This window comes from Protopterus annectens, chromosome 1.part1 (assembly GCF_019279795.1).
Source record: "Protopterus annectens isolate FY-2018-M chromosome 1.part1, PAN1.0, whole genome shotgun sequence".
Classification (NCBI taxonomy): Eukaryota; Metazoa; Chordata; order Ceratodontiformes; family Protopteridae; genus Protopterus; species Protopterus annectens.
Window position 1 is genome coordinate 52,731,101 of NC_056726.1, and position 14,654 is coordinate 52,745,754.

Consider the following 14,654-nt stretch of genomic DNA (forward strand, 5'->3'; position numbering starts at 1 on the left):
AGCAGGAGGCATAGGGGTCATGGGCACAGATTCTCTGATGAGCTGTGGTCACAGGTTCCTGTGTAGTATGTCCCAAACTGTCATATGTAAGTCTCCGAGGAGGCCGAATCAGTCTCTGCAGTTTTGGTTCGGGAGAGACAACTAAGAAATTTTGCTTGGAAGTTTTGTCACTCACAGTACATTCAATATCCAGTTCTTCAGTAGGCATTTTGTATACTTCTAAGATCTCCTCTTGTATAACTTCAATTTATTTTTCCATAACGGTATGGCTGTCCTCAGCACTATTTTCTGAAGTTTGCGTAGCAGGGCCTTCATCAGTATCAGGTTCTGCAAGAGGTACAGAAACACCACTTAGTCTATTGTCAGGTCTGGGCTGTTCAAAATGACAAGGAACAAATTCTGGTGCATTTACATTGAGATTACAGCCCATGGGGTCTCAAACATCCTCATAAAAAAGCCCACTGAAACCCCAGTCATTGTCACTGTCCTCCTCACTTTCAGCAGGAGGAAGCATGGGCTCGAACACTGGAGAGGATATTTCCTCTCCACCTTAGTCTTCTGGATTACCTTGAGTTAGGCTTCCGCTGAGCCATTCTGGGTTCCGGATTCATGAGTCTCACTGATTTTGCCAAAGGCATTAAGTTGTTGCGGTGCCAGGTTTGATAAGTCCTTCTTTCTCCCTCAGGGCAAACTTGGTAGACAGGGATATTAGGTAGCTGAGAACAAATTATGTAAATTTCAGACCCCCAGCGGTCAGCTAGTTTATGCTTTCCTTGTAGACCCAAATTCCTCAAAAGGACTCTGTCCCCTGGTTGCAAATCATGCATCTTCACTTTCTTGTCAAAGTCAGCCTTGTTTCACTGATGTCTTTGTCCTGTTGATTTTTCAGCTAGCTCATAGGCCTGTCTGAGGTTCTTCTTGAGTCTCTCCACATAACTGCCATGAGATCACACTGGTGTGACTCCAAAGATGATATCAACAGGAAGACAAGCTTCTCTTCCAATCATTAGAAAGTAAGGCAAGAATCCTGTAGCATCATTTTTAGTACTGTTGTAGGCATGCACCACTGTGGCTACATGTCTACTCCATTGACTCTTCTTCTCAGCAGATAGTGTCCCCAACATATCTAGTAAAGTTCTGTTGAAACGCTCAGGCTGTGGCTCCTCTTGAGGATGATGAGTGGTGCGACTTTTTTGAACTCCCAAAAGAGTGAGTAGTTCATGGACAAGCTTGCTCTCAAAATCATGTCCTTGGTCAGAGTGTATCCTTTTTGGTAGGCCATAGTGTACAAATAACTTCTCAACTAGTAGTTTCACTTTCTGATCGCAAGTGGGAAATGCTTGAGTGTACCTGGTATAGTGGTCTGTCACCACCAGCACATTACTGATCCTGTCTTCATCCGGTTCAATGCACAGAAAGTCTATACAGACCAGTTCCATAGGTCCAGTACTTTCCATTTGACCCAATGAGGCAGCGTTGGTCGGCAGAATCTTTCTCTGAATGTAACGAAGACATGTATGACAATAATCTGAATGTAATTAAGACATGTACGACAATAATAATAATGGTTGTAAGGATCTGAAGAAGCGTGTCTTGGTACACGTGAAAGCGCTTATCTGTTCACATTAAATACTTTTATCCATTTATTGTGGTGGTCGACTTCCAGTTTGTTTCTGCAATAATCTAAATGTAACGAAGACATGTACGACAATAATCCTCAACATCTTGCATCATGCAAGGCCAGTAGAACCTGTCTTGTACCAGACCCATAGTGCTGTCATAACCAAGATGACCATGCTCATCATGCAATGACCAGAGTACTACTTCTCTATACTTCTGAGGAAGCAGCAATTGCCATTTTTCACTGCCAAGTGCACTAGGAGATCTCCTATATACTAGTCCATTCTGCATCTGGAGTCTGTCCCATTCTTTGACCAAAAATCTGGCCAGATGATGAATACCCGTGTGAAGCATATTAACTTGTTTCTTCTCTAAAGCAGCTATCACCAGCTGACCTAAGGGGTCTTCTCTTTGATCTCTCCTGAGGTCACTGTTACTCAAAGCTGGTAGTGATGAAGCCTGTAATGTGACCAGATTACAGTAAGCTTGGGATATGCTTGCTGCAAAAAGACCCAACTTCTGGTTCCAACATTCAGTGTGTTAATAGCAGGTTGTAATCTGACACATAGTTCTCACCCCTGGCACTGGAATTTCCACCCATTCATTGTCGGGGTGTAACTCTCTATGAGGTCTTCTGGACAGACCATCAGCATCTCCATATTTATGTCCTGGGTGATATTTCAACTGAAATTATAGTTGCATAGAGCTGCCATCCATCTCTGGCCAGTAGCACCTAGCATTGCAGTGGTCTGGATGTATGTCAGAGGATTGTTGTCAGTTTACACTTCAAATTCAGCCCCATAGAGATAGTCATGCAGCTTGTCCACTACCGCCCACTGTAAGGCAAGGAATTCCAACTTGTGCACAGGATAGTTTCTTTCTGTGGGGCATAAACTCTGACTGATAAAAGCCACAGGTCTTAGCTTCTTATCATACTCCTGGTAATGGACTCCCCCCTAAGCCATGCCTGCTAACATTCACATGTAAAGAGTATGGCTTTGTTGAGTCAGCATATGCCAGCACAGGGGCATGTGTGTGGCAATACTTAAGCTGTTCAAATGACTCTTCACACTCAGGAGTCCAGCAACTCTTGATGAGTTCTTTAGAGCCTCTCGGTCCCTTGGGCTTCTTTACAAGGATATCTTCATCTGTTTTATCTGCTTTCTCATCATTTTGGAGCAAATGGTTGAGGGGTCTTGCTATCTTTGAAAATCCTTCCACAAACCTTCTATAGTAACTGCAGTACCCCAGGAAAGATCACATCTCTGTGATAGGTTTGGGTCTGGGCCAAGATGTCACAGCTTCAACGTTGCTGGGATCTGTGGATATCCCATTTGCAGACACTACATGTCCCACATAGGTCACTGAAGGTTGGAAAAACTTGCATTTGTCCAATGACAATGTCAGGCCTTCCTTCTCAATCCTGTCTAATACTTTCATCAGACTTTCTTCATGCTCCTCTAGGGTCCTCCCAAAAACAATTATGTCATCCAGTTAGACTAAGACTTCCAGGAGATGCATGTCTTCAACTGTTCTTTCCATGATTTTCTGGAAAGTTTCCGGTGCCTTTGATAAGCCTTGAGGTATGCCATCAAACTTAAAAAATCCCAAGGGGGTGATGAAGGTAGTCTTCTCTTTATCTTCTGGGTGCATAGGGATTTGATAGTATCCACTCCTTAAGTCTATCACACTGAACCACTTACTGCCTACCAGGCAATTTAGAGCATCATCAATCCAGGGAGTTGTGTACTGGTCTGGAATTGTTTGCTGATTCAGAGTACAATAGTCAACACACATGCAAATTGACCCATTCTTTTTCCTGACAATGAAAATGGGAGAAGCATATGGACTTCTTTACTCTCGAATTATCCCTGCAGCTTTAAGTTCTTCCAAATGTTTTCTTAAGTCCTCCAGGTCTCCTGGAGCTACTCTTCTGGAACGTTCCCTGAAAGGCTGGTCCTCTTTCACTCTTATTTAGTGTTCTGCACTCTTTGTACAGCCCACATCCAGTTCAATGGTAGAAAAACAATTTTTTTTCTTCATTAGTAGCTCTTTAGCTCTGCTTAGCCACCCAGGGGGCAAGAGACTACCTCCTATATCAATATCGTCCAGCTTCAATTCATTGGCCCTGCTCTCATTCCTTGTCAACACAGAAGCAGGTATGGGAGTGGCAGCATAAACATTTCCCAAATGCACTTGTGAACACAGGACAATAGGAGTACTTCCTTTATTTTTCAACCCCACAGGCAAAGTATCATAAGGATGCTTTAACTTGTCCACAGGTCAAACTTCTGGGACTAGTTCCAGCTCCGGTGGCAAGTCACTTTCTGGATCCATTTCCATCATGAGATGAGAGGAAACTGTTTGTCCACACATCCTCACTTTGGCTCTCAAACAGGTGACCTGACCAGGATGAATTATATGCTATTTCCCAGACAGGGTCCACACACGACCAGTTTCATCCTTCTTACTATCCTTCTCCCTTTGCAGGGCACAAAAAGCTGGTCTCAGGAGAGGATGTAATGTTGGGTGTTCCGGGTCAACTGAGGCATCAACTTTCTTCTGATGAGGTCAGTATTTGTCCCTACTAAAATAGATGCAGAATCCTTTCCTTTTGGCTTGGGGCACACAACAGCGAGAGTTTCAAAGACTTCTGTTGACCCAACAACTGAAGCGGAAAATTCTAACTTGAGTGAGACATACCCATCATAAGGGAACTTCGTGTCACTTAACCCCCAGTTCTCCAAATCTTCTAACTTTTCAAGTGGTGGATGCTTTAAGTATTTTTGGTAGAAGTCTCTGTACAGAATGGTAATTTGTGCATCAGTATCCAACAGTGCTTTACTATACACCCCTTCTATTTTTACTGACACGACAGGGGTCGGTCACAATAGACTATCGGGTAGTTTTTGTTTCCGGTGTTGTTCAGCTGCATGGCAGTCAGCATGAGGCTGAGGTACCACCAGGTGACCTCACCATTTCCATGGATAAGACTCTTTCTTAGTAACGCTTTGCGGTCTCAGATGCTGAGATTTTTGCTGAGATGGCTTTTCAATTCTGTTGTTCGCCTCAGATGAGCTAGAAGTGTGCATAGTAGGTAGTCTCGCTCCTCTATTACTAGGGTTAGCGTGGAAAGAAGATCCAGGATGCTGTCTCTTGATGTTAGATTTTATGGAGCTCTTTGTAACTGGGCACTCAGCTGGCTCCTTCACTGAGGCCCTTTGAAGTTTCCCTGCATTGCACTAACCAATAATAGCTCATTCACTCTTTTCAAGTTCTCTGCATTAGGATACTGTCACTTTATATGCCCTGCATCAACACAATGAAAACAAAATCCAGTAGGAACTCTGAACATTGGCTGATTCATTTCCTCCCTGTGTCCTTTTGTAGAGGTTCTAGCCAATGTATTCCTCCCTTCAGCTAAAGTTACCACATTTGTTTGCAATTCTGCAACTGTCTTGGTGACCTGAATTATGGCGTCAGTTAGGGAAGACACCTGCACCTGCAACTGTGACACCGCTACATCGCAGACACCCTGGGCCATGGCTCCTGTTTGAGAAGTAAGCATGGCTATAGGCTCCTGCTTGTGTTCACTCACTGCTTTAATTGCTGATGAATCTTGAAATTTTGCTTCCAACAGGGTTTCCTCTTCCCTCACTTCTTTAACCAACTGAGAATAAGTTAGAGTCTCCTCCCTATTTCTCATCCTCAATTTCCACATAATGGGGTCCATAGCTTGAGCTCCTTGAAAATTTGTCCAATCCATACTTGGTCAGCTACTTTAGGATCCACCCCTTTCTTTAGGATGATCTGGTGGAGCATTTTATCTAAGCGCTTAATGTAATCAGATAGTTTCTCACCAATCTCTTGGTATGTATGTTCAAACTGATACAGTAGGTCAGAAGCCCTCTCGGTCCTTCCAAAAACATCCTGCAGTACTCCTAAATAGTCCTTGACCATGCAATATTGCTTACCCATCCTTAGGTTGCATATGGTATCCGCTTCTAATCCCTTTAGACTTTCAGCTATCTGCTGCTTCTTCTGAGATTCTGAGTTATCCACTCCTCTAGGGCTTGGGAAGCCTGATCCATCCAAGATTCAAAATCTTCCTCTCCCTGAGGTGTGGGATGTTTGCCAGAAAGGAAACGCAATTTGCGGTAGCCAAACCCTGTGAATGGCTGTGAAGGCTGTAAGCATTTTTCTACAAGATTTCCCAAAGCATTCAAAACTTCAGGCCATATAGTATTTATGGGCAGTAAAGCTGCAGCTTCTGGTGTAAGGTTCTGACCTACTTGGATAACTTTCACAGGTATTTCCTCAGTTGTTGGGTTAGTGCACTTCTCAGGGATTACCACACAGACTGCAATCTCACCTGAAATTTGTACACTCGAAGGTATGTGCTCATATACTAAAGGTCTTTTCCATTCTAATAAGCCTAATGTGCTATGTTCAGTACTGTCCACAGTTCTGTCTAATAAAAATCCACACCCTACAACTGGTGACTTGATGTATTTGCATATCAGTCCATGTGGCCCCCTGGTAACACTAGAACTAAGCAGTGCTCTGACTGAGCATTGTGCTATTTGCACCACTTAGCAGCTACTTCTGGGTTCATCTTGCTGCTGGAGTTGCTGTCTACACATACAGGGGAATAGGGTGGAGTTCAAGGCAGTACAGGCAATCCCGGATGAGCCCCCAAATGTAGCGCACCTGCAGGTGTAGCTGAAGTAGATATAGGTTCCTTCCTACCTGACTTTGGTGGCACCCCTTCTTTAGGCCCAACACCCCAAGGTGGCAAGTGATAACAGATTTTGTTCTAGGTGACACTTTAGTTTAAAGGGCAATAACACAACAACAAACATATTATTTCAACAGTGCATCAGTTAGCAGTAAGGCAGAGTGAGATATGCATGCAATGAAACCATACATTTACCCCCTTCCCCAGAACTCAACAGAAAAGATCTTGACATTCAAACATGCCCATGAAGGCAATATCAATGAGCAGTAAAGCTTTTATAATGCAGCAATACAAACACAGAAAAAAATGCAATGTCATTGAGGAAGAAAAAAGGGTTATAATACAACAGTACAGATATGAAAAAGATGCAATGTCATTGACCAGTAAAGATTCTTGAAGGCAGCAGTACTAACATGAGCAAAATGCAATGTCACTGAACAATAAAGATTTATAATGAAACAATACAAATATGAGAAAATGCAATGTCATTTAGCAATAAAGAGTCTTTAGGGCAACAGTACTAACACCCTCAAAACCCTAGATCAGTCTAAAGAGACCAACTATGACACCCTCTATTGTACCCTGTTCACTGGAGAGTGGCTATTTACAGTCCTACTGCTGGCATGATGGGGCCCAAGGTTGGAGCTCATATGGAACCCAGCTCTTTGTAATCCACAAAGCGTTTAGGGGGGAGGATCCACAATCATATAAAAGTATAAAAATGACGGCCAAAAGCCTTTCACCAGTCTGTCGAGAATATCCCAGCGACCAGGCACCATAGTTCCCCCGACAAGAAAAATGGAAAATCACCCGCCAGAACTCTGGTAGTCATCTATGGCATCTCTGCACTAGGCCCAAGGGAACTCCTTTTCTTGCTGACTCATATGCAGGTGTGGAATTACTTATTTCAGACTTCTCTCTTGAATCCACGAAATACCATCATCCAGGATTTCAGCAAGAGACAGACACAAACTGCTACCTCACTTTTCTGTCCCAAAACACTAGAAGAAAAAAAAAAAAACAGTCATGCTGAAAGGCCCTTTTCCCTTCAGCTAATCTTTCAGTCTTCCCTCCTTTAGCTAGTGTTCCAGTCTCTCTTTCAATTTGGAAATTGCATTTTATATTCCTGAAAAGGAGCTCTACCTTGTGGTATAATGGAAAACTGCAGTCTAGTACTTCTACAATGAAATACAGTGGGAGCTACAGTACTTTCTGATGATAAGTGCAGTTTTAATTGCACTGGCTGTTTAAAAAACAGCTTCTGCAAACTGTCCATGAATTCTTCTTAGACCACCCTACTAGGACAGTGAATGTTTATTTAAGGCTTGTTGAAGGAGGTGACAATGGAAGAGTGATGCCAACAATGTATAAATAATCTGCAAGGCACATTATCTCACAGTAAAACAAAACATGATGTACACAACAATAATACTCCAACGTATTTTCCAAAGGACAACACATCCAGTAATACAACAGTGCACATCAATCAGTATACAGCCCAATGAAGCACTCACATTACTCATAACTAATATTTATCTTTGTTCAAGCTGTGATACCAAAGTAGGTAAGATGCTAATTCTCCAACACTTTAGGGAATTGACTATGTCAGGCTAAATGGAAAGGTAGTCATATTTTTTAAATAGTGCATTTAAGTCTTTTTGAATAGCATTACACAAGAACAACAGTTCAGTGTATTTAAGGAAGTGTATGCCAAAGCCCAGAAGTGTTTTGATTGGGTTAGAAAATAGAAGGCAGAGTGGACAGATGGAGCATCTGAAGAAGAAATGCAAGTAGGAGCTTGGGAAGAAGGTAATCCAGATACTGTTCCTGAATGACACAAATGTGAATGGTCAAGAGACAGTATTGGACAGTCAAACAAGGGATGTATATCTGAGACAGGTATGCTGCAATCCAGATTAAGCAAGTGAAAATGGAAAATAGTATTTTGGCTGGTGTCCCTTTTCAGGAGTTAAGATAGGAGGTCCTCATTGACAGTACAAACCATATGTAAGACACAGAAGTACCCTGCTAAACAAGTCTGAATAAATAAATAAAGTAGCAAACTATAAACAGCAGTCTGTCAAACAGCAAGTATAATTGACTCTGTTGTGTTATGGACAGTACCATTTTAACAGTCATACATCTGGCATACATTTTAGACATATAGATTAAAATCAATGCAGGTAATAATTCAAAACCAAACTGATATACTGAATTTGATGTACTATATGCCCTATTGCTGGCCTGCAGTATTCCCATGAAAGATTTGCATTAATATAAAGTTTAAAGAATTGATTGGAGAGTTATCCAAGAACCTTAACTCATAACAGGAACTAACATGGGAAGTGATCCATTAGCCAACTATCCATGGGCAGTTGCTATCACAGTAGAGATTTGCAGACACTCTGGGAATCTACTTCTGAACTGTAATATCTAGTCAAATCCTGACTAGCTCTGAGTAGAGTATAAGACAGATACTAGTTAAAGATGAATTAGGAAACAAGCATAGGGAAGTAGAGGGTAGTGAATTATGTAACAGATCAGGTATATGGCTTCCACCTTTTGACCCATATGTGAATCTATGCTGTGTATAGTGACCTTGTTGTGAATTTTTGAAAAAAAAAGAGATTCTGCAAGGCTCAGTTTTTGATTGAGTTTTTTTCTGAAGATGCTGCCTTGTATAGAGTTGAGTAAAAAAAATGAACCCTCTGTGTATTTTATTTCCATGTCTAGGAAAAGCCATGCCTGTTTATGTGATGTCTATGATGCTTACCCCCACAAGGCCTGTATTGATTGCTGTTAGTGTTTGGGATTTGCCCTTGGAAACTTTGTGCTTGTGTAAAGGGTGCAGAAAACATAGCAGAAAAAAAGTGCAGTGGTAATAGATAATTCTGGAACTTGTAGATTTGTTTGTGAGAGAGCTATGGAATTCAATGTAAAAGAGAAGAGGATGTGACTTTGGTTCCATCCCCCTAAAAACCTCATAAACTGAATAACACAGAGTTTCTTATATACTAGAAATACTAGAACAAAAAACGTCTCTCTGTCCCTGTCTCTTCTCCACTGATATTTAAGGTGACACTGAGTGGGGTGGTGAAAGATCCACAGTTTGTTTCAAACCATGTTGGATTGTAGACAAAATTGTATGTGTTTTCACATAATGGTGTTGTAAATACTAATAACTACTACTACTATGCATTTTGAACGCCACTGAAAAAAATCACATCATGGCCATCTATTTGCCATTAGAGACTATGTTCTGGGAGAAAGAGATGTTTGTCAGGTGCTAAAGACAAGTCGAAAATCCTGGCCAAAGAGAGTGCTGTAATATCTTTGCAGTTTAAAGAGCCCAGAAACTGGACCAACATTTCTAGGATCAGCATTAATAAGAATAGTGGAAATCTTTTCTAATTGCAGGAATGCTGGCCATTAGAAATGTTTATAAAAATAAGTGACCGTCAGTTTTCGTAATAAACGGCATTAGAGGTTTGATACAGGGAGTAACAAAAAAGGAGGAGGAGGAAGAAGAAAAAGCAGAGATTTTCATGATTTTATGGGACAGGATGACATAGAAGAACACCCTGAGTTTTGGAAATACAAAAAGAGCTGAGGTAGAAAAGTTGTCAACAGATGGAAGTAGCAGGAACTTCATTTGTAATAATTCTACATTCCTTGTGAGAGAGTATTATGCAAATGTAAGAACAGAATCAGTATATGAGAAATTCATGTTTGCCTCAAAACAATGAAGTGAGCTGTTCACAAAGCTTAAACCATACTTGACTTTAGTGGTCACTGTCTGACTGGGTCAAGCCAAGTATCTATTGTTTTACACTGTGCTACCCATGGTACAACTTTTCATTTCCAAACCACACAGCAGTATGTTCGTAGAAAGGAAGTAAGAAAAAGGAAATGAAAGAGGACGGATGAATACGTAAGTGGCAAAAACCGTTTGAAGGACTCAAGATAAATTTCATTCAGTTTAGTATTTAGATTGATGTAAACTCAGCCAGTCTAAATGACATTACTTTAGTATTTGATTACTGTTTCATTTATGTATTATTGTTTCTTATTTTCATTTTAAATGTGCTTATATCCACAAGACTCAAATGACTGTTTTCATGGGTGACTTGGTGGCGCTGGTCTGGTTAAATAGTTTGCACTGAGTCACACCTTAAACAAATGAAGACTGATGGACTCAGGCTAGGATGTGAAGAATGATGCTTATGGTAATTCATAGCCATAACCCTCTGTGTCACATTGCCATTTGCAATCCTAAACAGGCCAAATGTTCATAAGAGCCGTTTTCTTGAAATAGCTGTCAGTAAAATTATCTGAACTCTCAGCATGGTTCTGCCTATCAGTCAGCTTTTATGATCTATCTTTCCAATGATTAAAAAGGATGCTTTTGAATGATATGTCATAAATCACTGTGAGGTTTGTCAACTGAATAATGGATGATAAGCTCTGGTCATTTGTACATCATTCACAGTATGTGATTCATTTGACTGACACTTAAAAGCAAAGACCTGTCTTTTTGTGAATGGGTTGTTGGAGCTAGTGCTGTGAATTAAACCTTCCTGTAGCTCTGTAAATAAGACATCTCTTGTTTTCCTGGAATTCTTTTTACGATCCTCTGCTGTATTTGACATTGCAGTAATGCATTTTTTTAAAACATGGCTGCCCTTTAAGGTATAATAGAATTAAATACATATGTTTGCTTTTCCTTGTCTTTTTGGCAAATAGTTAAGGCAAAAAAAAAAACAGACAAGTTTCTGTTGTCATAAGATTATATGTGAGCTTTGGTCAAGTGGTGTTTAAAAGAGAAAGATGTGATTGCCTCTAGATTAAAAGACTTCATTAAAGAGAGTATAGAGCCAGAGAAAATAGGTTTGTAGTAGCACCATTAGTGTGTGGCTGGTCAGTGTCCTTTTAATAATTGAATGGAGTATTTGATTCAGGCCAGCCTAAACACAGGAATAGATTTTCTAGTTCTGTCGAGGCAAAAACCATTTACATAGTTTATAGGACAGCACTGGGCAAGGATAACGTAGCATTTGTTGCAGAGAGATGACCAATTAATGTTAAGTTTTGGGTTTTATGTACTGCACTACAGGAACAGACACAGCTGTAAAGAATTTAAAACATTGGTGGTAGCTACTAACATAGTTTTAGAAAAAATTGGCCTGTTGAATTAAGAACTTTCTGGAACTTGTCTTGAAGTGAATGGCATGATGATTGGCTATGCTGAAGACCTTGATTAGATGTTTGAAAATGGAACCATGCATTTTCTTCTATTCCACTGCAAGCTTTTCATCTAATGTCAGACAGACCAGTGCACTGAAGGTACCACAGTAGAATAAAATACATACTGGGCTATGGCCACTACTTTGAGACACCCAAATACTAGGTAATCCTGGCAGCTTTTAGTAACTAGGTGAAAATCCACTAGACACAACGTTTTTTTTTGAAGGCAACATAAAGGTTTTTTTTCTATTTAAATGGCATTCTCTGTGTCACACAATATGCAGGTGGAGGTTTTTAGAATCAAATCCAAGTCTGTAGGATTCATCTTCTTCAAACATTTTTGCATCATTCACCATCCTACATCAGCAGCTATGTGTCAAAACAAAAACATCAGGCATAAGATTGACAAAATGATTGCCATGTAAAGTTACTGTTTCTTCACTAGTCATTGAGAAGTGTCCAGGTGAAGCAGCTATGAACACAGGTGATTGTATTCTAGTAAACAAACACAGGAAATTAATGCTCTAATCTAGGAAGCCTGATAGCTCATTTCTCTTAGGTTAATAAGCTTGATTAACAAGTATTTTTTCCCACTTCCCTACAGTGGGATTGCTTAATTCATGCCCATGCACTGTTAAAATGTTATCACCATTAACGAGACCTTCCTTAAGGGGAAGTAAAGTCTATCTACTCTCCCACATGACCTGACCTCTTACACAAGGGATCTGGCGAAAAAGGTGGCATGTTTCCATAGATTAGCCCAATGAAGGATTTGCATATGTAAGTGTGCTGATATTTCAGCTATGTTTGCCTAAAGCTAATAACAGATGTGATGTAAACCAAGAAGTGATTACTTGAACTGTAGCAATATAGCCCTTCCTACTTAAAGGGCTATGTGCTGTTAAATATGAATTTATCTTATCCATACTACTATTGAATGATACAGTGGTAGAGCAGTTAGCATTGCTGCCATACAGCATTGGGTTTTGCTAGGAGGCCCAGTGTCATATACAGCATAAAAGTTTGCTGGAGGAGAACTGGTATTTTTTTCCAAATTGCCCACAGGTGTGTGTATGTGTGTGTGTGTGTGTGTGTGTCTGTGTGTGTGTGTGTGTGTGTGTGTGTGTGTGTGTGTGTGTGTGTGTGTGTGTGTGTGTGTGTGTGTGTGTGTGTATGTGAGTGTGATTGTATGTGCATGTGTCCATGTGTTGTGTGAGACTGACTCTGTATCCTGTGATGTATGTAGAGCCAATTCATGATTTGTGTCTCTATCTTGCATCCTGTGAGTACTGTGATGGTCTTAAACTGAATTCAGTAAGTTATCAGAAAATGACTAAACAAATGCACTATTATTGTATACACATGAATGCATCTGTTGTGCAATGCTTTAATTTTCCTTATGTTATGACTGAAACTAGTTCCCTGGGATCAGTCCCTCTTCTTTGTTAACAGAACAATCTAAATCACTCATTGATTTTCACTGCTCACCTTACACATGAATGGTTCTTCATGCAATTGTATCACCATAAGTTTAAAACTATCTCCTCATATTGCATCAAAGCTATCATCTGTGTCTTCAGTTTATAGTCCTTTGTACATCTGTTTTTCTTGAAAAGAGTGTTTTTTATTTGATTGTCTATGAGTTATTAAAGTGTTTCAGTCATTTACCCTCCTACACAAGTTTCTTGATGACTTGTATATTAAGCTGATTTAATTTGTTGTTATTTATTTATTATTTATTTATTTTTTTCTTGCACCATTTACTTACACTACCTGCCAAACGTTAGCCCCCTCATGGCCAGTAGGCCCATTTATTCCCCTTCACAAGGGCAAGGATTAACCACGAGGGACCATCATTTAGACAAGTAGAGGGGATGGTTTCTATTTTTATCTTTTTTTGTCAGTTTTAGCAGTGTACACTCAGCTGGGCATTGATAAGGGACATGCAATGAGACATCTGCAAAGGATGTCTTTTCATTTCTGCATGGGGTGTTCGCACCAAGTAGCCATGTCCCCACAGAGCATGTGTGGTGTTTTTTTCCCTGTCTTCCCCAGGGGGCTCACACTGCCCAGTGTGCCCAGAGTATGAGTAACTGTCAACACACCCCTGTGAAATCTTAGTAGTCCATTCCTCTGGGGCTGATAATCAAACTTCAGTCACCTGGGTCACAGTAAGGGCTCCATCTTTCTATGCCATGGAGCCATGTTAGCCTATCTTGCTCTGTATGAATGTAATAAAGCACTGGAGCCAAGTGCAGTGTATCATGAAACAATAATAGTGCAAAGAAGAATTTTTGCAGCAGTGCTGATTGCCTTTTCCTTATACATTACTCATTGTGGACAGACAAGACTGGAGTTGGCAAATGTCTAAGAAAGAACCGTAAAATGGTAATAATAATACCAATTTCACTTATTCAAAAAATTATGAAAGTCTATTTATATAAGAGGAATATGAAACATCTGGACCATTTTAGAGCAAGAAATCAGAGGTATCATGGCCTTATATTGTGATAACAATGTCCTAAACATTTAATATTTCTGAACAGACAAATGATTTGGTAGACTACATGACAACAGTTAATGTCGCTTGCTTGTTCTTCAGGAAGGTGTTCAATTCATCTCAACTTATAATCAGGGACATTGACTTATGGTTCTTAAAAATGAAATTCTAATTTCATGACATGAAATCCAAGAATTATATACATGATTTCTAAATGTAATTTCTGGTCCTTACTGTGATTTTATTATAATTTTCTAACACATCTATGCACATGCAATATTAGAACAGATTTTGTGTACAGAATACACAATAAAATAATTTGAAATTAATAAGAAGTAAATATGAGGAGAAATACACATTGCGGTAAATAAGCATGCTGTCATAAAATGCCAGATTCCTTAAAAATCACATTTTTTCTAATACTCAGACAGTCAATATTTTAGATTTAGTGGTGTTTTTAACAGGGAAATTAAATATTAGAGTCTCTGTCTGTAATGTTTCTAAATAAAGTGGGACTGATGGACACCTAGATATTCAACATCCTGGTGGATG